Source organism: Tachyglossus aculeatus, chromosome 26 (genome assembly GCF_015852505.1).
Source record: "Tachyglossus aculeatus isolate mTacAcu1 chromosome 26, mTacAcu1.pri, whole genome shotgun sequence".
Lineage (NCBI taxonomy): Eukaryota > Metazoa > Chordata > Mammalia > Monotremata > Tachyglossidae > Tachyglossus > Tachyglossus aculeatus.
In genome coordinates this window covers 16,463,523-16,489,738 of record NC_052091.1, presented here as the reverse complement: position 1 = coordinate 16,489,738, position 26,216 = coordinate 16,463,523, and the positions used below count along the sequence as shown (strand labels likewise).

Below are 26,216 nucleotides of genomic sequence, written 5' to 3'. Positions count from 1 at the left end.
CATGTGGGGCAAACTCATTACCTTGTATCCCCTCCAGCTCTTAGAACAGTGCTTGGCACATAGTAAGCGCTTAACAAATGCCGGCAGTATTATTATCATTACAAAGCACTGTACTAAATGCTAGGGGCAGCACAATACAACAGAGTCCCTGCCTTCAAAACCTCCCTTGGGAAGCTCATCTGCTCCTACTGTTTCAACTGCCACCTCTATGCGAGTCACCTCACCAGCCCTGACCTCTGCCCTCCTCTGCAAACCTTTATTTCCTCCAGCCTCCACCATGGTTGTCCCACCCACATCTCAAGCTCAGTATATCCAGAAAGGATCACCTCATCCTCATTCCCAAATCCTGATCCCCTCCTATCCCCCTCTTCATTCCCTCTTGAGCCCTTTGGCATTATCAAATGGCTCAGAGAGACACACACACAGAAGGCCTGGAGAGGCAGAGACAAGAGACACAGAGAAACACACACACAGATGGACTGGAGAGGCAGAAAAGAGAGACGCAGAGAGACAGGAGAGGCAGAGAAGAGAGACAGAGAGACACACAGAGAAGAGAGACACAGAGAGACACACACACAGAAGGCCTGGAGAGGCATTGGAGTCAGAGGTCATGGGTTCAAATCCCAGCTCCGCCAATTGTCAGCTGTGTGACTTTGGGCAAGTCACTTCACTTCTCTGGGCCTCAGTTACCTCATCTGGAAAATGGGGATTAAGACTGTGAGCACCCCGTGGGACAACCTGATCACCTTGTAACCTCCCTAGCGCTTAGAACGGTGCTTTGCACATAGTAAGCGCTTAATAAATGCCATCATCATCAAATAAGAACATGAGCGCTAGAGATGCCTTGATAAATGCGATTGATTGATTGATTGAGGAATGCTGGGAAGATAAAATGAGATAGTGGATGTGAAATGGCTTTGAGGAAAGAAAGCACTGTACAAATTTGAGTTAGTACTATTAGCCAGCCCACTGTGGCCCTGGGGGCAGGTACAGGGACTCAGACCTGGTCGCAGCCTGGTCCCCGCCCGTCCACCTCCTCAGTCTCCGCATTCAGCGTTCACCGACCGGTCCCAGCAACCCCTGTCGAGGCTTGGGGGAAGGCCTGAGCGGGAGGATGGTGGCGGGAGAGGTGAGAATGAGGCACGGAGAGTAGGTTGGCTCGAGGGGAACGGATATTGCAAGCTGGAGTGCAGTGAGGGAGGAGAATGGATAAAAAGAATAATGGAATTTGTCAAGCTGGTGTCGCTCGGCCCGGCCACTGTCAGGCTCACGGTTGGAACGCTCCGGCCACTCGAAGGCTGCCTTCTTAGGGGTGTCTATTGACTGTGTCTTCCAGTTGAAGACTGGAAGCAGCGTGGCCAGGTTCAGAGGACCCGGGTTCTAAACCCGGCTCCACTACGTGTCTGCTGGAAGACCTTGGGCAGGTTGCTTCGCTTCTCTGTGCCCCAGTTTCCTCATCGGCAAAATGAGGATTCAATATCTGTTCTCCCTCCTACTTAGGCTACGAGCCCCTGTGTCGGACATGATTATCTTCTGCCTACCTTTAGCTCTTAGAACAGTGCTTGGCACATTTAAATGGCACCATTACTATTATTATCATCATAATCATTGTCATTATCATTGTTATTATCCCAGTCAGGAGAGCATGTGTCAAGCCCTCATCCATGGAACGGAGAGGAAAAAGATGAGCCTGAAGGGAGCATGGACTGAACTAAGAATTTGCCCCACCTTCCTTTGGAAAAGCAGCATGGCCTAAATAATAATAATAATAATAATGGCAATTGTTAAGCGCTTACTATGTGCAAAGCACTGTTCTAAGCATTGGGGAGGATACAAGGTGATCAGGTTGCCCCACATGGGGCTCACAATCTTAATCCCCATTTGACAGATGAGGTGACTGAGGCACAGAGAAATTAAGTGACTTGCCCAGAGTCAGAGCACAGGCATAGAAGTCTAAGGACCTGGGTTTGAACTGGACTTTCCAAGCACTTAGTACAGTGCTCTGCACACCATAAGCGCTCAATAAATAGGATTGAATGAATAATCCTGGCTCCGGGCGAATCACTTCACTTCTGTGCCTCAGTTCCTTATCTGCCAAATGGGATGTAGTACCTGTTCACCCTTGTACTTAAACTGTGATTCCCCATGTGGGATCTGATTATTTTCTATTTACTTCAGCGCTGAGTACAGGGTTTGGCACATAGTAACCACTTGTATGCCACAATGATTATTACTATTTTCACCACAGGCTTGCGGGTGGGAGGCATTTTCAGATGACAAAGTTGTAGTCAAGCAGAAGCCCTCTGGGATTTCTGACTCTCTCCTAAGAAGCAAAAGGATTTTAAAATCCGAACTCTCGGTCACCACGCGAGGTTTTGAAAGTTGGTTGGCCCGGTCCAAGATCTGCACGGAGATTGAATTCCTCTATGAGCTTGAGTCGTGTCTGAGGATGAGGGTCACATTCCCCTGCATGGGGGAATGCAAGAACAGGGATACTCAGGTTTCCTAAACTCAGGTTTGGAATGAGAGTTTACCACCGCGTTGGGTATTTTACCGTTTGTTGCTTCAGTGCCCGATCGGATGACTAACAGCCTTGCATTTAATGCTGCCTGAGTGTATGGAAGACAAAGCCCCATTAATATATCTGATGTCATTTGAAATGTTTGCAAAAGAGCTAAAAGCACTATCTATCATCTGTGAGTTTTCTAGGAAGGCACATTATTAATTCATGCAGCATCAAGCCGGCACTCCTTCTCGTTTCCCCAGGATTGCTAGAGTCAGGAAAAGCATGCCATATTTTTGATATTAAAAAGAAAGATTTAATAATCACTGGCATAAGGCTCCAGTGACCACAGCAACAATTATTTCCTTTCCGAGTACAATTTATCCTGTAGTTGGAATCCTCTTTCTAGCCATGTAAGGAAATGTCTGGTAGATTATCCAGTAAATTAAGGAAGTTGGTCTCCAGGTTCAGGGGTTTCATTCTTGATAATTAAATTTCTGCCGTGTGGCTATGCATCGAATCACCGGCAACTCTGTGGATGGTTGAACCAAATTACTGCATGCTGGTCGCTCTCTCTCTCTCTCTCTCTCTCTCTCGTTATGTGTTAAGCGCTTACTATATGTCAAGCACTCTTCTAAGCAAAGGGTTAGATATAAGTTAATCAGGCCAGACACAGTCCTTGTCCCGCGTATGGCTCAAAGTCTTAGTCAGGGGAAGAACAGCCTCTCCCTCCCTCTGCCCTACCCCTTTCCCCTCCCCACAGCACGTGTGTATATTTTTACTTCTTTATTACTCGATTTTTTAATGATGTGTATATAGCTATAATTCTATTTATTCTGATGGTATTGACATCTGTCTACTTGTTTTGTTTTGTTGTCTGTCTCCCCCTTCTAGACTGTGAGCCTGACGTTGGGTAGGGACTGTCTCTATATATTGCCAATTTGTACTTCCCAAGTGCTTAGTACAGTGCTCTGCACAAAGTAAGTGCTCAAGAAATGCCATTGAATGAATGAATGAATGAATGAATGAGCAAGTATTTCATCCTCATTTTACAGTTGAGGAAACCCAGGCCCAGGAAGGCTAAGTTACTTGCCCAGGGTCACACAGCAGACAGAGCTAGGATTATAACCCAAGTCCTCTGATTCCCAGGCCTGGGCCTTTCCCTAATTTGTCCTTCTCGCTGTGATTTATTGTAAAGGGATGCTATCGAGACTTAGCTTTCCTTGAGTGGGACTGTATCGAGCTCCTGTTTTGTGTTTCGATCCTGTTATCTTTCGAGGCTGGGGAAGTGTGAGTAACGCTCTGCCTCGTGGTTTGGGAGTGATTGTGACTTTAAGGAATTATTGGAGCTTGCCACCCATGACTGAAGCCAGTTGTCCGCTCACTGGGATGAGCCCTGGGTGGCTAGCAGGCTTCCGACCCAGACAAGGGATTCTGATGTGAGCTTGTGTCCTAATGGAGACTATTCTTAGCCTAAAGCAGAGCATGTGGCCCTGGGGTGACCACCTGATCACCTTGTATCCCCCCAGTGCTTAGAACAGTGCTTGGCACATACTAAGCGCTTAACAAATGCCATCATTACTATTATTATTAATGCTAAACTCAAGTGTAACCACTGTATGTCCTTGGAATGGATCTATCCCTATTGAGAATGGAAGGGGAAACAAGTGTCGTGGCACTCCAGAATTGGTGAACGGTACTTTGTCCGCACTTGCCCTCATGACAGAGGCCTTGACTCTCAAGACTGTGTGAGGTGGAATAAAAGAACTAATAATAATAATGGTATCTGTTAAGCCCTTATGATGGGCTGAGTGTCAGGTAATCAGGTCGGACACAGTCCCTAGTCCACACGGGACTCACAGCCTCTTTGGGAGGGAGAACTGGGATTCAGTCCCCATTTAACAAGTGAAGAAACTGAGATCCAGAGAAGTTAAGTGACTTGCCCAAAGTCACACAGCAGGCAGCTGGCAGAACTGGGATAAGAACCCAGGCCACTGACTCTCAGACCTGTGATATTTCCACTAGTCCATGCTCCCAGACCTGCTCACCTCAGGTCTTTGAGAAGATCGTAGTGTTTTTCCAACCAGAGCTGAAAAGACCCCCAAATTGTGGCATTCTGACATGTCATCTCTGACGCTGCCTCTTCCCAATCGTCACCCTCCCCACAAAAAAGTCCTGGCCCCCGGATCACCCTCGTCTCAAAATGAAAAAATTGGCACCTCTGACCCTTAAATTGTTGAACTCCAAGTCTTGGGCTGTGACAGTTTCCAGCTGATGCCTCGGATTCTCCTTATTTAAGGTGCAGTGATAAGCCAAGTTATGGAGTCTAATTTTGGTGGAGAGAAAATTATTCTTCTGATTTTTCCCTCCACTTACATTCCCAGCCCATTATAACTTCGTATAACCAGTATTTACCAAACCTAAGTTGACTGAACTGGAAAGGAGAACTTCAGCTATAGATAGTGTTTTTTTAAATATATATATATATGTGTGTGTGTGTGTGTATCTTGAAATGTTACACAAGTTTCATGCTGTTATAAAGTCTATTTGCAGCATACCCGAGTCCCTTCACAATGGCACACTGAACTACTTTGGAGGACATTAAAATATCCCACAAGCAGGAAAGAAAAATGAGCAAGTTAGTTGTTTCATGCTTTCACTTGCCTCATATACAATTAGGGCCCCGTAGAGTTTGCTAAATCTCAGTAACATAATTATTGCCATTCCCGCTTCTTCCGGAACAGTCATGAAAGAACGAAAGAACCATCTCAACAGGTGGTTCTTACAGTGAACCAATGGAATCCACAGGGAAACGCGGAAGCCTGTTGTTACGGTTCGGGTTGTCGTAACGTTTGGAACGTACACCGTGGTGCCTGCTCCTCCTCCGTCTCGTTAGATTTTGCCTCGACTATAAGCAGTGTCATCCCAGGTCAACCCGTGAGCCGTCCTGCTAGGCACTGGGCTTTTGACAGCAGCAACAGGGTGTTGAGTGACGACTGTTGTCCCATTGTCATGGTTAGGACCACCCAACACCCCAAATTTTTCTTTCTACATCTGTTTTTAAAAAAAATTCTGGTATTTGTTAAGCACTTCTTATGTGCCAGGCACTGTACTCAGCACTAGGGTAGACTGGGTTGGACACAGTCCATGTCCCACATGGGGCTCATAGTCTAAATCCCCATTTTATTGATGAGATAACTGAGGCAGAGACTTGCCCACGATCACACAGCAGAGAAGCGGCAGAGCCGGGATTAGAATCCGGGTCCTCGGACTCCCAGCGCTTTTTCCACTAAGCAGTGCTGCTTCTCAATTCTTAGTTCTCCCTCTAGTGATGCAGTAGAAGCCCCTCATTCTCTAGACTGTAAGCCTGTTGAGGGCAGGGATAGTCTCTCTTTATTGCTGAATTGTCCTTTCCAGTCGCTTCGTGCAGTGCTCCGTGCGCAGTAAGCGTTCAGTAAATTGAATGAATGAGTCCACAATTTTGTTCCAAGCCCCGCTTCCACCTACTGCTGCACAGGGGGGAACAGATCCCATGTTGTCAACCCTCACTGGCTTTCCTTCCGTTTGACACAACTACCTTTGGAGTTCAGCCCTTCATCCTGGCGGGATGGGATTTTAGGGCACAAGAATTCTACGGTTCGTTTTGTCCACACTCTTTGTACTCTGGTAGGTTCAGTCGTGTTTCTTGGTGTACTGAACAGGTCTTACTTGTAAAGCGTATCCTCCTAGAAAAACACCATTCCCTTGAACACCTTGTCGATGCTTGTCTGTAGTTTCCCCGGCTGCTCTGGGCCCTTCTATTTTGCGGGACCAGAATAGCCTCCAGAGTTCTAGGTCCTAATTTACTAGTCTTGTATATCAGACCCTACCCAAAAATCTTTTGTGAGTAAGTAGCCCCAGATATAGATTTTTCAGTTGCTGAAGCGTCAGAAACACCATCCTCCCTGCAAAAACCTTTAACCTTGGTGTTAGCCTCAAGGCTTCTCCTTCATTCAACCCCCATAATAATAATGATGATGGTATTTGTTAAGTGCTTACTATGTGCCAGGCACTTACTAAGCTGTGGGGTAGGTACAAGATCATTGGGTTGGACACAGTCCCCATTCCACATAGGGCTCGCAGTCTTAGTCCCCATTTTACAGATGAGGGAACCAAGACCCAGAGAAGTGAAGTGACTTGCCCAAGGTCATACAGCAGACAAGTGGCAGAGCCAGGATTAGATCCCATGACCTTCTGAGTCCCAGGCCCGGGCTTGATCCACTAGGCCAGGTTGCTTCTCCTGCTTTCAGGACATCTCTACTTGGATACCAGCGTGGCTCAGTGGAAAGAGCCCGGGCTTTGGAGTCAGAGGTCATGGATTCAAATCCCGGCTCCACCAACTGTCAGCTGGGTGACTCTGGGCAAGTCCCTTAACTTCTCTGGGCCTCAGTTACCTCATCTGTAAAATGGGGATTAATATTGTGAGCCCCCAGTGGGACAACCTGATCACCTTGTAACCTCCCCAGCGCTTAGAACAGTGCTTTGTACATAGTAAGTGCTTAACAAATACCAACATTATTATTATTATTTTATTATTATACCTTCAAACCTAACATATCCAAAGCAGAACTCATTTTTCCACCCAAACTCTGTCCACCCAATGACTTCCCCATCACCGTAGGCAACAGAACTATCTTCCCTATCTCACAGTCCCGTGACCTTGGCTTTATCCCAATTCATCTCTCATTCAACCTACATATTCAATCTGTCACCAGTTCCTGTCACTTTTACGTTCACATTGCTAAAATACACGCTTCCCTCTCCATCCAAACTGTTGTTAAACTGCTGCAAGCACTTACCCTATCCCACCATTACTGCTGCATCAACCTCCTTGCTGACCTCCCTGCCCCTTCTGTCTGTCCCCACTTCAGTCCTTAGTTCACTCTGCTTCCTGGGTCATTTTTCTAAAAAAAACCCAAAACTCCTCAGAAGCCTCCTATGGTTGCCCATCCAACTCCACAATAAACAGAAACTCCTTACCAGCAGCTTTGAACTTGTACCAGTATCGACGCTTATTGGATGTAATCTCCCAAGCACTTAATACAGTGCTCTCCACCCAGTAAGTGTTCAGTAAATGCCAGTGATTGATCGACTTTTAAGAACTCAGTTAGCTCTCCCCTTTCTACCTTACCTCGCTAATTTCCTATTACAACCCAAGCCCACATATTTCACTCTTCCAGTGCCAACCTACTCAGCCTTGATTCATCTATCTCGCTGCCAACCCCTTGCCCTCCATCCTCTTCCATTTATGACACACTGCTACTCTCCCCACCTTCAAAGTTTTATTAAAAGCACATCTCCCTTCAAGAGGCCTTCCCCAACTAAACCCTCATTTCCCCTACTCCCTCTCCCTTCTGCGTCATCCTTGCACTTGGATTTGTATCCTTTAAGCACTTGACAGTCACCCCAACCCTAGCCCTACAGCACTTACATATATCTCCATAAATCTCCATAATTTTATTTTAATGTCTCTCTCCCCCTCTAGACTCTACCACCCCCCCCCTTTTTTTTTTGTACTCTCCAAAGCACTTAATACAGTGCTCCGCACACTAGTGGATATCACCCAGGGCTGGAAGTCAAGAGACCTGAGTTCCAATCCTGGCTTCTGTGCCATGTGACCTTGGGTAGATCACTTCACTTCCCTGTCACTCAATTCCTTCATCTCTAAAAATGGGGATTAAATGCCTGTTCTCCCTCTTGGCCTGTGAACTAAAAATCCTTGTTCACTAAAATCCCACCATGCCAAGATGAGGGGTCCCGAGCCTGTGATCTTTCCACTGAGCCACGCCACTTCTTTGCAAGCTCTGCTCTCTGGGAAATATGCTGGGCACCCACAGCATTGAGAGGCCTCAATTATCAGCAGTTATTGGTAGTGGCTGCTTAATAAATACTGCTACTATTAATACTATTACCACTGCTATTACTACTACCATTATTGCTAGTGCCACTACTGGTACTATTTCTACTACTATTATTATTATTATTACTACTACTACTACAACTAGGACATAGGTTCTAATCCCAGCTCTGCCACTCATCTGCTTTGTGACCTTGGGCAAGCCTCTTCACTTCTCTGGGCCTCAGCTACCTGATCTGTAAAATGGGGATTAAGACTGTGAGCCCCATGAGGGACAACCTGATTGCCATGTATCTACCCCAGCGCTTAGAACAGAGCTTGGCACATAGTAAGCGCTTAACAAATACCATCATTATTATTATTAAAGATGAATACGATACCCGGTAAATCCCAGTAAGGGATAGAAGCACCCATTTTTTTTTAATGGTATTTGTTAAGTGCTTACTTTGTGCAAAGCACTGTTCTAAGCTCTGGGGAGGTTACAAGGTGATCATGTTGTCCCACAGGGGGCTCACAGTCTTCATCCCCATTTTACAGGTGAGGGAACTTGCCCAAAGTCACACAGCTGACAATTGGTAGAGCCGGGATTTGAACCCTTGATCTCTGACTCCAAAGCCCGGGCTCTTTCCACTGAGCCACACTGCTTCCCATTACCACCTCCCACCCAACAAGGGTGACTCTTTGCCCACCAGAGTACTGCAGAGGTGGTAGACTCCATCTCCGCCCCACCCCCGTCAACGGTCTGGAAGACCCACGCTCGTTAGCGATGCCTGGTTGAGTTTTAGAGGGGGTCACTCACAGAGGCCATGCTCACCGCTTCGCCGGTGTCGAGCGGGTTGCGTCGGGGGAACTGGCTGGCCGCGGGGATCCCCAAGTAACTGCTGTCGTGGGGGAACCATGCGGAAGGAGAACAAACAGACGTTACAGTTGGGCAATGAAGCTGTGGGTGCCCAGCGTATTTCCCGGAGAGCAGAGCTTGCAAAGAAGCAGCGTGGCTTAATGGAAAGAGCAGAAGCTTTGGAGTCAGTGATCATGGATTCAAACCCCGGCTCCACCAATTGTCAGCTGTGTGACTTTGGGCAAGTCACTTCTTCGCGCCTCAGTTCCCTATCTGTAAAATGGGGATTAAGACTGTGAGCCCTCTGTGGGACAACTTGATCACCTTGTAACCTCCCCAGCACTTAGAACAGTGCTTTGCACATAGTAAGTGCTTCATAAATGCCATTATTATTATTATTAAGCCAAGCCTCTCATGATCCTGGAGCCTACTTGTTAGTAGCTGGCAGGCAAGGGAAGATGGACCAGCCTGGAATGCAGTCACTCGGAATGAGGTGGCTCTCTTAGAGCAAAAGCTTTGAACCAGTCATGACCCAGATGAGATGACGTCCTTAGTTTGGTGGCCTCGGTTGGGTGTCGTGTTTTGCTTTTGTTTTCCTTATGGTATTCGTTAAGCGCATAGTATGTTCCAGGCTCCGTTCTTAGTCCTGGGGTAGATACAAGAGAGGCAGCATGGCTCAGTGGAAAGAGCACAGCCTTGGGAGTCAGAGGTCATGGGTTCTAATCCTGGCTCTGCCATATGTCAGCTGTGTGACCTTGGGCAAGTCACTTAACTTCTCTGAGCCTCAGTTACCTCATCTTTAAAATGGAGATTAAGACTGTGAGCCCCACGTGGGACAACCTGATCACCTTGTATCCCCCCCAGCGCTTAGAACGGTGTCTTGCACAATAGTGCTCTGCACATAGTAAGTGCTTAACAAATGCCATTATGAATATTAAGTGCTTAACAAATGCCATCATTATTATTATTATTATTATTATTATTATTATTATTATTATTGCAAGCTAATCGGGTTGGGCACAGCCCATACCCCACTTGGGCCTCACAGTCTTAATCCCCATTTTACCGATAAGGTAACTGAGGCCCAGGGAAATGAAGTGACTTTCCCAAGGTCACAAAGCAGGTATGTGGCGGAGCCGGGATTAGAATCCAGGTCCTTCTGAATTCCAGGCCCATGTTCTATCCACTAGGCCATGCTGCTTCTCTCAGCTTTGGGACCCTCCTGGTTTCTCATGTTTATTGACATTAGTAATTGTGGTATTAAGCACTTACTATTTGCCAAGCACTCTACTAAGCATTGGGAGAATCAAGATAATCAGCTCAGGGATTCTACTAGCCACATAGGGCTTACAGGAATGAATAGGCCCCTGGTGTCAAAACAGCCAATATTCAATCAATCAGTGGTATTAGTGATTACTGTGTGCAGAGCACTGCACTAAGCGCTAGAAAAAGCACAATGTAATATTTACTCATTGTTAATGTTGTTGTTGTGGCAGCTAAGTGCTCATTTTGCTGCAAATATTGTACTAGATGCTGAGGTGGACATAATTTAATCAGATCTGACACAGTCCGTGTCCTACACGGGGCTTCACAGACTGAGGAGGAGGGAGAACTAGTATTTAATCCCCATCCTATCAAAGGGGAAACTGAGCTCAGAAAAGTGAAGTGACTTGCCCAGGGTCACACAGGAGCCATGTGGTAGACCCGGAATTAGAATCCAGGCCTCCTAACTCTGCACTCTTCCCAATAAGCCACAGTGCTTTTTTCTAAGCCACACTCCATCCCTCAGTTTGATCTGCCACAGCCTTACTCATTCCTAAATTCATGAGGCTTTGCAAAGTTCTTGGCAACACAAAATGCACATACACACACACACACACCACCCCTTCACCCAAAGGAACAGCAGGTAGAGAGAGGCTTACTCTCAGAGAGGCACACAGAGACATTGTTTTAAGACCAGGACATCCACGGTTACATAGGAACACATCAAGACATGCACACCCATGCATGGGGCCAAGAAATTTTGTGATAGGAAGAGAAGGGAATGATAGGAAGGGAAAGGAACTGAGTGAGGAGACTAGAGCAGAGAGAAAACGCTAGGATAAGCAGTGGCCTAGTGGAAAGAGAAGTAGCGTGGTCTAGTAGAAAGAGCATGGGCCTGGGGTTCAGAGAACCTGTGCTCAAAACGTGGCTCCACCACTTGGCTCCTGTGTGACCTTGAGCAAGTCAGTTCACTTCTTTGTGCCTCAGTTAACTCATCTGTAAAATGGGGGTCCGTATTGTGAGCCCCACATGGGGCATTTGCCCAACCTGATTATCTTGTATCTACTCCAGCGCTTAGTACAGTGCCTGGCACATAGTAATCACTTAACAAATAACATGAAAACGAAACAAAACCAAACAAAAAAAACTAGGAAAAACTTGGAGAGAGGAGGGAAACCAAAAAGGAGAATGAGGAAATTCAAATAATCAGTATGGTTCCCGGATAAGGGGGTCTTTCCACCTTATTTTCTGAGTGTTTTGTTTTGTCTTATGCCACCGAGTCATTTCCAACCCATAGCGAATCCACGGACACATCTATCCCAGTACGCCCCGCTCTCCATCTGCAATCGTTCTGATAGTGTATCCATAGAGTTTTCTTGGTAAAAATACGGAAGTGGTTTATCACTGCTTCCTTCCACGCAGTAAACTTCATTCTCTGCCCTCAACTCTCCCATGCAACTGCTGCCCACCATGGATGAGTTTTGACCTGTAGCAGATTGCCTTCCACTTGCTAGCCACTGCCCAAGCTAAGAATGGAATGGGTAGGCCTCTGCTTGACTATCCCTCCCGTAGCTGAGACTGGTAGAGCCCTGGAAACTCTCCAGGTGCGACCTTGAGAGGGGTCTGAGTTTTTTAAAGCAGTGACTGGTGATCCAACCTCCACAGATAAAATGTTGTAACCAGAACTGTAATGGTGTGCTTTTCTCCAGCTGGGATTGACGCTATTCTCTTTGGGGTTCAGGTGTTTTATAATAGTAGTTGGAGTGGTATTTAAGTCTTTTTGAAGCACTTAATGTGTGCAGAACAGTGTTCTAAGCACCGGGAAAGAACACAGGTACGAATTATAGAAACAGATTGTCCCTCAAGGTGCTCTCAATCTCTGAATATAGATGGGGTAGAGGACTGGAGACAGACACATCAGGGGCAGTGAAACAAGAACTCCTTCTTCCTCTGTCCTTTATTTAAGTTCTCCCCTCTGTTCAACCACTCGTGGGCTTCAGACTGTCTGGCTTCTGGCCCTGAGCACATCTGGGCTCTCCAAACTGTCTTTGGCTTTTAGGTTTCTGTTCTTTCTTTTGTCCCTTCAATTTCACACCCTCTTCTCTGTACCCCACTCCCTCTTTCCACGCCTTTGCTCTCCTTCCCTCCACCCAATCCCCACCCTCCGATCCCATCCACCACCCTCCGCCCCCCCATCACTCTCAGCTAGCTCTCTGCCTTGACTATGCCCCCAGAGAAAGGATTCTGTTCTTTAGGGTTCCTGCACCCCAACTTTACTTCCAGGTCTGTGATTCTGCATGGAGACCTGAGGATCTAGACCTCATCCTCAGCAACAACCGCCTCCCTACTCCCCACACTCCATCCTGCCTATTGATGGCAGCGACCATGTTCACCTTGGAAGGCCAACAGGTTAGCCCGGGAGCCCAACTGCCCACTCGTGGGACACACATAAGGGAGGGTGAGGGGAATATCTGGAATGGCACCTCAGCTCCTCAGGTCTCCACCAAACCCCCGGCCCCCGGCTGTTCCGGACGATGATTTCCCTGGATTGGCGTTGGTCCAGCGCCAACCCATTGCATTGCTTTATGCCGAACTCCTAAAACTGATTGGCTGGCTGTTAGGATTTTTGTGTGTTTTTCCAGCTTGGAGGGGATGGATTCTCTGGATGAGTGTTCTTCCAGATGCTTTATTGCATCTCTTTTTTTACAGAAAGAACTCATTCGAAAAATCATGAATGGTCACAGTGCTGCCTTTTAGCAATACCTTTTCAATCATTTCCTAACAAGACATTTTTCCAGGGCTTAATTCAGTGCATTCCTCCGAATTGGCAGGACTTGCACACTGCCAAAACCTGCCTGACCCTGTGGGAATGACACTACCGTCAAATTCTGACCGTATCGTCCCTGCTCCAGATTCTGGAGCCAGTTTAGTCGAGGGGTCTCCTTGTTCCAGGGTCCAGCAGGTGTTTCCAAGCGAGGTCTCATGTCCCGGACGGGAAGGGGTAGGGATCGTTGGAATCCGCAGGTTAGGCTTCGCTCCCATTTGAAAATGTGGAATGGCACGGAGGACAAAATCTGTTACTGCTGTTTTCCCCTTGCTGCGCAAACTTCTGGATGAAGAGCTAGGACCTGTTCCTGCCTCTCCAGGGGCTGTGCCGTTGATCCGCTTCGGAATGGGGATGACAGGCCCTCCCCTGAGGCGGGCAGGTGAAGGGAGATCATTTTCCAAGCTCGTCGAACGGGAATTCCTCTGCCCGGACTCGGGGGCCAGAGCAGGCGGGAGGTCTCCTTGTCCCAGACACGGGGACTGAAGTTTTAGAAGCAAATGTGTATTTGACCGACTAGACCTGTACTGCCTGGTTAATGCTTTAGCAAACCTTAACACTGCACATCCAGGCAAGGCCGAAGAAACCTTGCTTGAGGTAAATGTGTGGAGTAAATTAAATGATTTACAATTTAAACCAGCTGCAAATAGTGATTTGGAAAAAAAACCAACACATGCCAATATCCAGCTAACCAGTAAACCTTTGAAAAGCTTAATGCCGATTCAGTATGGGATCCTGGCAGAAAAACATTTGTTTCTCATTACATGTTTTCATCATGGCACTCCTAGCGAAGAGATCTCCGAAAAGCGCATTTCAGTCTAACTCCATTACGAGGAGTCTTGCAGCATTTCTGTGGTTTTTCCACCCCGAACGAATTACTTTCTGGGTCACACTAAATGCAAATATCATTCTTTCCCGTTAAACAAAATCAAGACAAGCGGTGTTAGGTTCAATCTTCCCTCGTGATTGCATCTTTGTTCGTCCCCGTTCCCCATACATCTTTAAATAGAACGACTCTCATCTTAAAACAACAAGGCTTGACAGTTAGCTACCATTCGGGAATGGGGAAAGTCGGAATGGATGACTTCATCAGAAAGTACGTCTTCGGCTCCTGCCGTGCCCTGGATTGTGGCGTTTCCTGAACAGCCATTGCTGGGATCCCCACACTGGTTTGGTGGCCAGGGACAGGGGTGGTGGTGAGGGGGGAGTCTCAGCCTTATCAGCCGCCAAGCAGGGGCTGGATTAAGCCTAGGCCAGCTGCATACTGATGAAGGTGAGTTAATCGCCCATCTCCTCCATGGGGAAGAAATTTATGAGCCTGCACAGATTCTTATTTGTAACTTTCTTCTCACGGAGGAACCCACCAGGCAAGGGTTGTCCCTGAGTGACCTTCTATTGTTCTGCGTGTCTAGGCAATATCATCTGGCTCATTAAGAAAATGACGCGTCCCTTTGTAGATCCCTAGAAAGCACTCTGGAAAGAATTGTACTGTATTCGCTTAGGTGAGGAAAAAACATTGTAAGGGAATTGACCCGTGTAGTCGTGGAAAATTATCCTTCACATCTTTTTTTTTTTTTTCCTGAGTCCCTTTCCATTTTGTATCTTTTTGCTTATAACATCTCCTGTTATTCGTGTGTATATTCAAAGAACCTTGTGCTCACCAACACTGGATTCAAAACTGATACTACTGATGGGGTGGTATCTTTGAGGTGTACATATGGGGCTGATAAGACTGATATGGGGCTGATTATCCTTTCCTCTCTAAGGTCACCAATGACCTTCTTGCCATCCTCCTCCTCCTCTCAGCTACCTTTGACACTGTGGACCATCCCCTTATCCAACCTTGTTATTTTGTTTGTTTTGTTAATGGTATTTGTTAAGCTCTTACAATGGGCCAGCCACTATACTAAGCACTGAGGTAGATACAAGTTAATCAGCTTGGACACAATCTGTGTCCCACATAGGGCTCACAGGCTTAATCCCCGTCTTCTGCCTCCCACCTCCTAACTGTAGTAATAATAATAACAATGATGGTATTCGTTAAGCACTTCCTATGTGCTAGCACTATTCTAAGCACTGGGGTAGATACAAGGTAATCAGGTTTTCCCATGTGGGGCTCACAGACTTAATCCCGATTTTGCAGATGAGGTAATAACTGAGGCACAGAGAAGTGAAGTGACTTGCCCAAGGTCACACAGCTGATAAGTGGCAGGGCCAGGATTAGAACCCACAACCTCTGACTCCGAAGCCATTGCTCTGTCCAGTAAACTACGCTCCCTCAAGGCTCAGTCCTATTCCCACAGTCAGCGACGGGGAGGCAGAGGAAGAACTTGTGAAAGAGACTGAGAATGAGCACATAGACAGATGGGGGAGAACCAACAGGAGAGTAATAAATAGCCCACTGTTGGGTAGGGACCGTCTCTATATGTTGCCAACTTGTACTTCCCAAGCGCTTAGTACAGTGCTGTGCACACAGTAAGCGCTCAATAAATGCGATTGAATGAATGAATGAAGCATGGGCCTAGGAATCAGAAGAACTGGGTTCTAATCCCGACTCTGCCACTTATCTGCTGTGTGACCTTGGGCAAGTCAGTCCCCTTCTATTCTCTGTCTACACTCACTCCCTTGAAGAACTCTTTTGCTTCCACAGCTTCAACTGTCTTCTTTAGGTGGATAAATGCCAATTCTCCCTTTGTAGCCATGACCTCTCTCCTTTTTTGCAATCTCACGTTTCCTCCAGCCTTCAGGACATATCTTCCAGGACACCTCAATTTAACATGTCCAAACCAGAATTCCACATCTTCCAATCCGAACCTTGTCCTTCCCGGGCCTTTCCCACCGCAGTACCACCACCCTCCCAAGCCATTAGCCTTGGCTTTATCCTTGACTCATTCTCTCTCGTTCTGCCCACATATTCAGTGTCACCAAATCCTGTCGGTTCTACCTTGACGACATCACTGAAATCCTCTTTTCCCTTTCCATCCAAGATGCTACTACACTAATCTAAGCACTTATCCTATCCTTCCTTGACTACGGCATCAGCGTCCTTGCTGACCTTCCTGCCTTCTGCCTCTGCACTTTCCAGTCCATACTTCACTCTGGTGCCTTGATCATTTTTCTGAAAAACCATTCAGTCCACGTTCGCCCCCCACCTCAAGAACATCCAGTGGTTGCCCGTCCACCTCTGCATCAAACAGAAACTCCCTGTCATCAGCTTTAAAGCACTCCATCGGCTCGCTGTCTCCTACCTTACCTTGCTGATTTCCCGCTACAACCCTGTTGGCACACTTCACTCTTCCATTCACTCATTCGATCAATTTTAATGAGCTCTTACCATGTGCAGAGCACTGTACTAAATGCAAGGGAGAGTACAATGCATGTTCCTTGCCCACAAACAGCTTAGAGTCTACAGCCAGGAAGACAGATATGAATACAAATAAATAAAACTTCAGATACATTCATAAGTGCTGTGGGACTGAGAGGGGGGAAAGACAAAGGGAACAAGTCAGGGTGACGCAGAAGGGAGTGGGAGATGAGGAAAGGTTGGGCTTGGCCTGGGAAGACCTCTTGGAGGAGATGTGCCTTCAATAAGGCTTTGAAGTAGGAGAGAGTAACTTTCTGTTTGATTTGAAGAGGGAGGGCATTCCAGGCCAGAGGCAGGACGTGGGCTTGGGGTTGACGGTGAGATGGGCAAGGTGGGGGCACAGTGAGAAGGTTAGCACCAGAGGAGTGAGCTGGGTTGTAGAAGGAGAGAAGCAAGGTGAGATAAGAGGGGCAAGTTAGTGGAGTGCTTTAAAGCCAACGGTGAGGAGCTTTTGTTTGAAGCGGAGGCGGATGGGCAACCACTGGAGGTTTTTTTGAGGACCAGGTGACGTGTCCTAAACATTTTTGTAGAAAAATGATTTGGGCAGCAGAGTGAAGATGAGAGGTCAGCAAAGAGACTGATGCAGTAATCCAGGTGGGATAGGATGAGTGATTGTATTAATGTGATAGCAGTTTGGATGGAGAGGAAAGGGCAGATTTTAGCGATGTTGGGAAGGTGGGACCGACAGGATTTATTGGTGGATTGAATATGTGGGTTGAATGAGAGAGAGAGAGAGAGAGGAGTCAAGGAGAGCGCCAAGGTTACAGGCTTATGAGATGGGAAGAGTGGTGCTGCCATCTACAGTGATGGGAAAGTCAGGGGGAGGACAGGGTTTGGGTGGGAAGATAAGGAATTCTGTTTTGGACATATTAAGCTCGAGGTGAAGGGAGGACATCCAAGTAGACATCCAAGCCCTTAGTACAGTGCTCAAGTGCTTAGTACAGTGCTCAAGCACTTAATACAGTGCTCTGCACACAGTAAGCGCTCAATAAATATGATTGATTGATTGAAGTAGAGATGTCTCGAAGGCAAAAGGAAATATGAGACTGCAGAGAGAGCAAGAGATCAGGGCTGGAGATGTAGATTTGGGTATCGTCCACATCAAGGTGGTAATTGAAGCCAAGGGAGCGAATGAGTTCTCCAAGGGAGTGGGTGTGGCTGGAGTGTAGAAGGGATCCCAGAACTGAACCTCGAAGGAACCCCACAGTCTGGGGGCGGGAGGCAGAGGAGGAGCCCACAAAGCAGGCTGAGAATGACCGGCCAGAGAGATTAGAGGAGAACCAGGAGAGGACAGAGTCAGTGAAGCCAAGGTTGCTTAGTCTTTCCAGGAGAAAGGGGTGGTCAGCAGTGTCAAAGGCAGCTGAGAGGTCGAGGAGGATCAGGATGGAGTAGAGGCCGTTGAATTCGGCAAGAAGGTGATCATTGGTGACCTTTGAGAGGGCAGATTCTGTGGAGTGAAGGGGACGCAAGCCACATTGGAGGGGGGTCAAATAGAGAATTGAAGGAGAGGAACTTTGAGACAGCGGGTGTAGACAACTTGGTAGGAGGGAGATGGGGCGATTACTGGAGAGAGCACTGGTTCAAGGTGGGGTTTCCACTGCCGATCGTATTCCACTGCCACAGATTGTCCACTCCCAGGCTTATCCCCTGAACAGACTTTCAAGCCTCCAAGGACAAAGTCCAGTTGCATCAAATCTTCTGCCGCCCAGTCACCAGATACCTGCTCTGGCTTGGCCCGATAACCTCCCCTCTCGACCTCTGCCCAAGCCCAGACTGAACTCTCAGATGTCTCATTCTGGCTGGGGATAAAACCCAAGAAGGTATTTCCCCTCATCATTACATGTCCCCGGGCCACGTGGAGGGGAGTCGGTTCCCACTCCGGCACGGGTCTCTGTTTTCATCCTTAGAAACAGAAAAACAATCGTGTCGTTTTACCCGGGGTGACAAGAGGAGAAATGATTGCATTCTAAAGTCTGCCTAGACAATCATTTGTGGGGGGGAGGGATTGAGCAAGGAGTCTAACTGCTAGAAGGAAAACAGGAAACGGCTTTGGGCTGGCCTTCTACTGCCAAGGCCTCCCGACGCCGTGTAATTTTGGTGCTTCCACTGATTTAATTAAAGGTCAAATGCATCTGTTAATTCGTGTCCCTCACGATGCTCTAATGGAAATTGCTGTCTTCTGGAAAAATGGCAGCCTTTTCTGTAGCTTGCAGCTTTCTCTCTTTGCCAACTACTGCCCAGCAGTCTGCGGGGGTCAGAAGAAGTGCAGGAACTGCAGAAAGTCACGAAGGGATGTAGGCCTAGAGGTCTCCTCGTGGAGGAGAATGTAGAGCTGGGCGTGAACAAAGTCTTCCGTGCCAGCCCCATCTCAGAGGGAGCAGAGCAGGGGAGTGTTGGGAGATCGTGGCACGCGCGGTCATGAATCACATGAGGGTTTGAAGCAAGTTTGAACTCCTGGGGCTTTTGGCTGGCTCGCATTACCGTCTGGAAGTTTGAGTTCCCTGACAAGTGCCAGGGTAGAAAGGTGTCGGGGGGAAGTGAGAACGGAGACCTATTAGAATACTTGTTGTCATTGTAGGAAACCAACCTGTAGATTCTATCATAAAGTATTCCTTTATATTAGTGGCTGTCTCCTCCCCAGACTGTAAGTTCACTGTGGGCAGGGAATGTAGCTTCCACCTCTGTTGTTTTGGACTCTCCCCAGCGCTTGTACAGTGCTCTGCTCACAGCACGTGTTCAGTAAGCATGGCCGAGCGATAGAGTCGATCCGAAGCCGAACTTTTCCATCTCATAGATCTGCCGGAACCCATTTCCCTGGGCAGGGCTTGCTTCGGAAACTGGTTTTCACAGCCTGTAGGATTTGGGGGAGCGTCGCGCCATCAGGGGTGGGTATTTATAGAGCACTTGCTGAGCACAGAGCACTATGCGGACCGCTCGGGATTCACACCACTCATTCACCCCTCCCTCAGCCCCACGACACGTCCGTCCGTATATGTAATCGATTTATTTCTTTTAGTGTCCGTCCCCCCTCTAAACTGTAAGCTCATTGCGGGCAGGGAATGTGTCTGTTCATTGTTGTATTGTACTCTCCCAAGTGCTTAGCATAGTACTCTGCACACAATAAGCGCTCAATAAATTCCGGGGGATGATTGATCTAGAGCAATAGAGTTCGTCGCCGTGATGAGCTTGAGAAGGAGGGCCTGTCTGGGCCAGGCAGCTGCGTTTATCTGACATTGGGATGGATTTTCTGGGGAGTTTGGAAGAACAAATGATTTAGTTCCCAGGGAGCTTTTCAGATGGTGGTCGTCAGTCATAGCACTGTACTGAGCGCATGAGAGAGTCCTATACAACAGAGTTGGTAGAAAAATTCCCTGCCCACTGAGATTGCGGTCTAGGTGGAGAGGAGACCAATATTAATATAAGCACATAATTTATAATATATGATTTCCTGTCCACGTGTTTTGTTTTGTTGTCTGTCTCCCCCTTCTAGACTGTGAGCCCGTTGTTGGATAGGGACCGTCTCTATATGTTGCTAACTTGTACTTCCCAAGCACTTAGTACAGTGCTCTGCACACAGCACTCAATAAATATGATTGAATGAATGAATAAGCAGATTGACTGATAATGCCATTTATCATCATGTGCATAATGTGCAGGACATTATCCTGGGCATGGGGGCAATGGGTAAGGGTGATTCCCACAAGGGCTCACATTCTCCAGAGGAAGGGGAAAGAGGGCAGGAACCCAGGAAAAGGAGAAAAGAGAAGTTCCAGAGAAACAGCAATTGAGGCGTGCCGGCAACAGTAAGAAGGGCAGTCACTGCTAGGAGAGAATAGCCCCCACCGCCCTCGGTTCAAACCACCACAGCCTTCGTGTCATTCTCTCTGGTCACCCAGTTGACTCTCCTCTCTCACCTCCCCACCATCCCTGTAGGGGAGGGGCTCTGGATCTTGAGAGCTACAGGAGTCCTTCAGGGAATGCTTTTTTCCTCCAAAAACCAGTGGTTGTCATCTATTCAGGGAAGACATTCCCGGGTGTTCAGCCCAATCCCACTTCAGTCTGTCTTGGCGTTTTAGTTTAGTTTTTTTGTGATATTTGTTAAGCGCTTAACGATACAGGTCAATCAGGTTGGACAGAGCCCCTTATAGGAACTCACAGTTTAAGTCGAAGGGAAGAGGATTTAATCACCATTTTACAGATGAGGTAACTGAGACCCAGAGAAGTCGCACAGCAGACAAGTGGCAAAGCCGGGATGAGAATCCAGGTCCTCTGATTCCCAGGCCAGCGTTCCTCCCGCTAGGCCACATTGCTTTTCAATTCTGTGGGCCGAGGAGAGGGACACATATCGCTCCTAGCTGCCTTAAAGCGTTGTCTTCTTAAATATTTCTTCCAGAGGAAAATTGTCCTGCTCTGTTCAGGCCGGCGGTGGATCATGCTGCCTGCAGGACCTTGCTTAGTCAAGGAAAGAAAGCTTCTACCAAGTTTCCCTGTATTTTTAATCACCGTCAAACCTTGGAAGTCCCAAAGGGCTAAAACGAGGCCCAGCCCAGCTCACATTGAAGGTGGCCCAGCTGGCCTTTGAGCATTGGCCCAGCCGTGACCGCCAAGGGGCTGCGTGGGCTCACAGTTTTGGATCCCCCGGTCCCTGTTCGTGAATTCTCCCGGCAGGAAGCCAAGGACTGCAGCGTTTCATCGAGTCCTTTGTCTGTCTCGTGCTCCAGGATCGGGGCGGGGAGGCCGGGGCGGCCTCTCAGAGCCTCAGAAGCAGCATCGGTGGAGGGTTCTCGTCACGGGCCAATCTCCAGGCTGGTTCCTTTCCCCTGGCTGGAGGCTGGTTTTCCCCTGCAGGGAGATCTCTAGGCTGGAGGTTCCAGGCAGTCTGTCTCGCATGGAGGGTTTTGACAAGAATTCTTGGAGGGGGTGGAGCTAGAGGTTCTGGGAATCTTGCCCACTGCATCTTCCCCCGCTCCCTTTTAGGTCCGCTTTTCTCATTGGAAGTTCTGCTTCTACCCAGAACTCGAATGGGACTCTGCCAGCTCCTCTCTAGCCGGGCCGGAGAGTCCCGCGGGTTTCACGAGAGACAGAGCCCTCGCTCCCACTCAGCCCGGGCTGGCGGTGGACACGGCTGCCCGCGAGTTCTCGCTGGCACTCCAGGCCGCAGTCAAGGAAAGACAAAAGTGAACTTGGCTTCGCCCCCAGTTGCAGATGGGCCACGGCAGAGATTTAGATGTGTTCTTGTAAATGACCTCGAGACGGCCCGGCTCGAAGGGTGGCGAGGCGGCCAATAAGCACTCTGGGGGATCTCTTCCAGCCATCGGGAGCTCTCAATAAGCAGGCGCCAAGAGCAGCTGCGAGCGTCGATGCCATTTTCAAGGGCCAGAATGGCTTTCCAGGATCGGTGCCAACGGGCAAGCGTTCCCACCTTCTGCGAGAGCCGGGGACAGGGGAGGGGGGTGAGGGGAAGGGGGAGGGGAGCAGGTCCTGCCGCCCCACCGGGCTCTATTTCCGTCGACGTCGGCCGGGCCGATCTGGCTCTCTGAATCGGCAGCGGGGCGAGTCAAGCGGCCCGCTGGAGACGGCTCCAGCTGGAGTGAGCGGCGCGGCTCCACCTCCTTGTTCACGGGAGGGCAGTATTCCTCCCAGATCTTCCGCAGCCGAGGCGGGTTTTTAGAGGGAATGAAAGTGCCGGGAAAGAGGAGGGGGAAATTCCAGGGCTGACTTGAAGAGCGGCTGCTGATACCCACGGCGAGGTGATTTCCTGCTGTACATCAGCCGAGCGAGGGGCATCCAGGTCCCCAGTCAGCCCGAGAGGGCCCTGTCCTGTCTCCCGCTACCCCTCTGTCACCCTCGCCCGCGCAATAATGGCACATCCCGGGGAACCGGAGGAACAGCAAGTGGTCTTGCACTGGAAGGAGGATCTTAAACCACCCTCCCCAAAATCCTGCCCAGCTACACTGCCTGTAGCCCCTCCTCCGGCGTATGTGATTGGACAGAGGTGTATCCTCCCCACCTCTTGCGGCCAGAGCCTCCTTAGGGTTTGGAACAGTTTTCTGCCGCGGGCTGCTCAAGGGTCAGCGGAGCGTAATGTGAAACAGTGATAATCGCCTCCCTCCTCCTCCTGCTATTAGAAACATTATCAACAGCATCACTGGTTCGGTTTTATGCTCCCCAGATGACCGTTTCCTCTAGGCCGGCGCACGATTGCGCTGCCGATCGCCTTTCAAAGGCTCAAAATTTATTGATCCAGCCGGCGAATCGAAGGAACAGATGGGTGATTTCACTGAGGGATCTAGTATCGGGGCAGGATCTCACTGCCCTGCGGAAGAAAGGAGGGGATCAGATCATCTTTGGAAAATGAAAGGCGGAGTTATTTTCCTACCAATATGTTGCAGGGCCCTGGAGAAGCGGATCAGCCAAACTAGTCGGTCGTTTTGGTGGGAGAGCCCAAATCCGCAGGTCTTGAAAAATGCCAAGAATGAAGAGTTCCACCTTAAAACAGATTAATCAGCGGAAATCAGCCTGTCCTCCTGGACTTGCATTCTTGTTTTGGGAGGGGATCTTTGTAAACCAGGACATCAGGATGCCTGAAAAGATGGACTGAATCTGTGCATCAGGGCTTACATTTCAGATTTCTGTCTCTCGGGCCTTCGAAGACCTTTCTTTCCTCCTAGATATCGTAAATGAGGGGCATCCATCCCACTTGAGCAAATTACACCTCTTTAGCCATTTTGTTCCTCAGGCTCCTTTTTTGTTTTTTGGGTGTGTTTTTTTCCAAATTCTGTCGTCAATCTCTGGAAAGTCAATTATGGATTGCTCTGTTGTTAAATGATGAACACCCAAAACACATACAACAAACAGCAGGGACTCAGACAACATTGATGCTGAGGGTAAATTAGGTTAGGATTCTGCTTCCCACTCCTCCACTGCTGGGGTTTGAGACCGGCCCGCTAGTTCAGAATTCTGTTGACACTGACCGCTTGGATTTTGAAAACCGGCTGGATTTGTTTGTTGGAAGTGGAGTCCCACTGGTTGCCCTCAGAGGACTCACACAGTGAGTGATAATGGTGGGTGGCATTTGTTCAACACTTACTGAGTGCCAAGCACCGTTCTAAGCACTGGATTAGATACTAGATAACCAAGTTAGACATATTATTATTATTATTATTTGTATCAATCGTATTGAGCACTTACTGTGTGCAGAGCACTGTACTAAGCGCTTGGGAAGTACAAGTTGGCAACATATAGAGACGGTCCCTACCCAACAGTGGGCTCACAGTCTAGAAGGGGGAGAGTATGGTATGGTATGGTATGGCAGAGTATGGTATTGTATGCTATTTGAGTGCTTATTATGTATCAGGTATTGTTTTAAATAGATCCCAGGTAATCAAGTGAGGATCCTAGTCTATGTAGGACGGAGAACAGGCACTGAATTCCCATTTCACAGGTAAGGAAACTGGGACATAGAGAAATGAAGTGACTTGCTCAAGGTCACAGAGCAGGTAAGTGGCAGGGCCAGGATTAGAACCCCGGTTCTGAATCCCAGGCCCGTGCTTTTTCAATAAATAACGGTGATTGATTGATAATGATGTAGGGAAGCAACATGGTGTAGTGGAAAGAGTGTGTGCTTGGGAGCCAGAGGACCTGGATTCTAATCCTGGCTCTGTGACCTTGGTCAAGTCAATTAACTTCTGTACCTCAGTTTCCTCATCTGCAAAATGGGGATTCTGTTCTCCCTCCTACTTAGACTGTGAGCTCCGTGTGGGACCTGTTTATCTTGTATCTGCCCCAATGCATAGAACAGTGATGTGTCCACAGTAAGAGCTTAACGAATACCACGATTCTTATCAATTATCACCAGAGCTGCATCCCCAGAGAGCATCGTCCAGTGGCAAGGCGTGTCTCTTTCAAAGCTTTCTCCACTACATTAGAGTGGGGTCGGATGGTTTGAGAAAAACAGGCAGGACACAAAGCAGGTATTTAATTGGGTGGAGATCTGGGAGTCAAAGACCCAGAGCCGAAAGAGCAGTTCTGCAGGGTGACTGATTTTTTGGAAATCTAAGGTTGGGGAAGCTTTCGGGGTGGCAGTGAAAGGCGGTTCTAGGATGGAAGAGGTCAGTTCAGGTTTCATGGTAGGGGCAACCACCGAATTTCAGCTTTGCAAAGTGCTGTATTCTGAGGTCGGCCCCTAGCCTGCCCCTCCCAAATGATCCCTCACCCCTGAACCCTCACCCCTGCCATCTTTCTGATCTCGCAAGGAGTGTCAGTAAGCGGGCTTTTGCGAGGGTGTATGCTGGTGTCACATTTCCTGACAACCTACAGTGTTTGCAAGCATGTCCCCTGCTTTGGCGAAAGGAGTTCAAGGTCGCTACTGCCTGCCCATGGTGAATCTGTAAGTGAGAATTACCGGGCAGGGCGAGGACAGGCACATTTGCTGACTTTCAGGCAACCCAATTGATCCATCCAAGGTTTCCAGTTGTCATTGGTTCACGTGGCGGTGACCCTCTAAAGTCTGGGGGAAGTATGGTGTGCAAGGAATGCAGTGGAAGCCAGTTGGCATTTCTTGTTGGATGTCACGTGGGAAGAGTGGCATCACATCTCTTGGTGGACCCAGAGGTGGATAGACATCTTGCCTTGCTTTTCTTGCCCATGCTCGGCTCTCAGGATGCTGGGATTCGGGGTTTCTGTTTCCAGAGAGGGGTGATTGCCCTGAATTTCTGACCTGGTTTTGATCTGGTGAAGTGGATGCGGACGGGAAGCGCTAGTTGGTAGCCCTGGTACTTGAAAGTAAAGCCCGGAAAGGGCACTGCAGTAGTTTGTGAGGTGAGTGGAAGAGATGGAATCGTAGGTCACTCAAAATCCCTCGCCCATTCAGTCAATCAGTAGTGTTTATTGAGGTTCTGGAGAAAATACTGGTCTAAGCTCTTGAGACGGTACAAGAGAGGTTCAGCACTTAGAACACTGCCTGGCACATAGTAAGCGCTGAACAAATACCATTTAAAAAAAGGAGACATGATCTCTGCCCTCAAGAAACTTATAGTTTTGTGGGGGGACGGGTACTTCAGTTGATTACAGATAGGGAAAGCAACACAATTTAAAGTGCTGCGGGAAGAGGGGAACCCAAATGCGTACGTGCTGCAGAATGGAGGGACAGTAGGGTAGGGAGCAGAAGAATTAATCAGGGAAAACTTCCTGGAAGAGGTGTGATTTCAGGAGGGCTTTGAAGATGGGCTGAGTAGTGGTCTGTCAGATGTGAAAGGGGAGGAGATCCCAGGCTAGAGGGAAGGTCATGAGCAAGGGGTCAGTGGAGAGAGAGAAAGAAAGAGAGAGAGAAAGAAAGAAAGCGAGAGAAAGGCAGACATATAGGAAGATTCATTCATTCATTTATTCAATCGTATTTATTGAGCGCTTACTGTGTGCAGAGCACTGTACTAAGCACTTGGGAAGTATAAGTTGGCAACATATAGAGACGGTCCCTACCCAACAGTGGGCTCACAGTCTAGAAGATAGAAAAGAAAGATCGCGCACACT

General features: G+C 48.3%; 1 protein-coding gene and 1 non-coding gene across 3 annotated transcripts in view; one reads left to right on the top strand and one right to left on the bottom strand.

Annotated features, from left to right (window-relative positions):
- Positions 1-26,216, top strand: part of EFL1 (elongation factor like GTPase 1) — a 229,045-nt gene that overhangs the window by 94,318 nt on the left and 108,511 nt on the right. The window lies entirely within an intron of this gene.
- On the bottom strand, positions 11,985-12,122 carry LOC119946295. Its single transcript, XR_005456401.1, has one exon. It is a non-coding gene; the product is annotated as a small nucleolar RNA SNORA7 (small nucleolar RNA).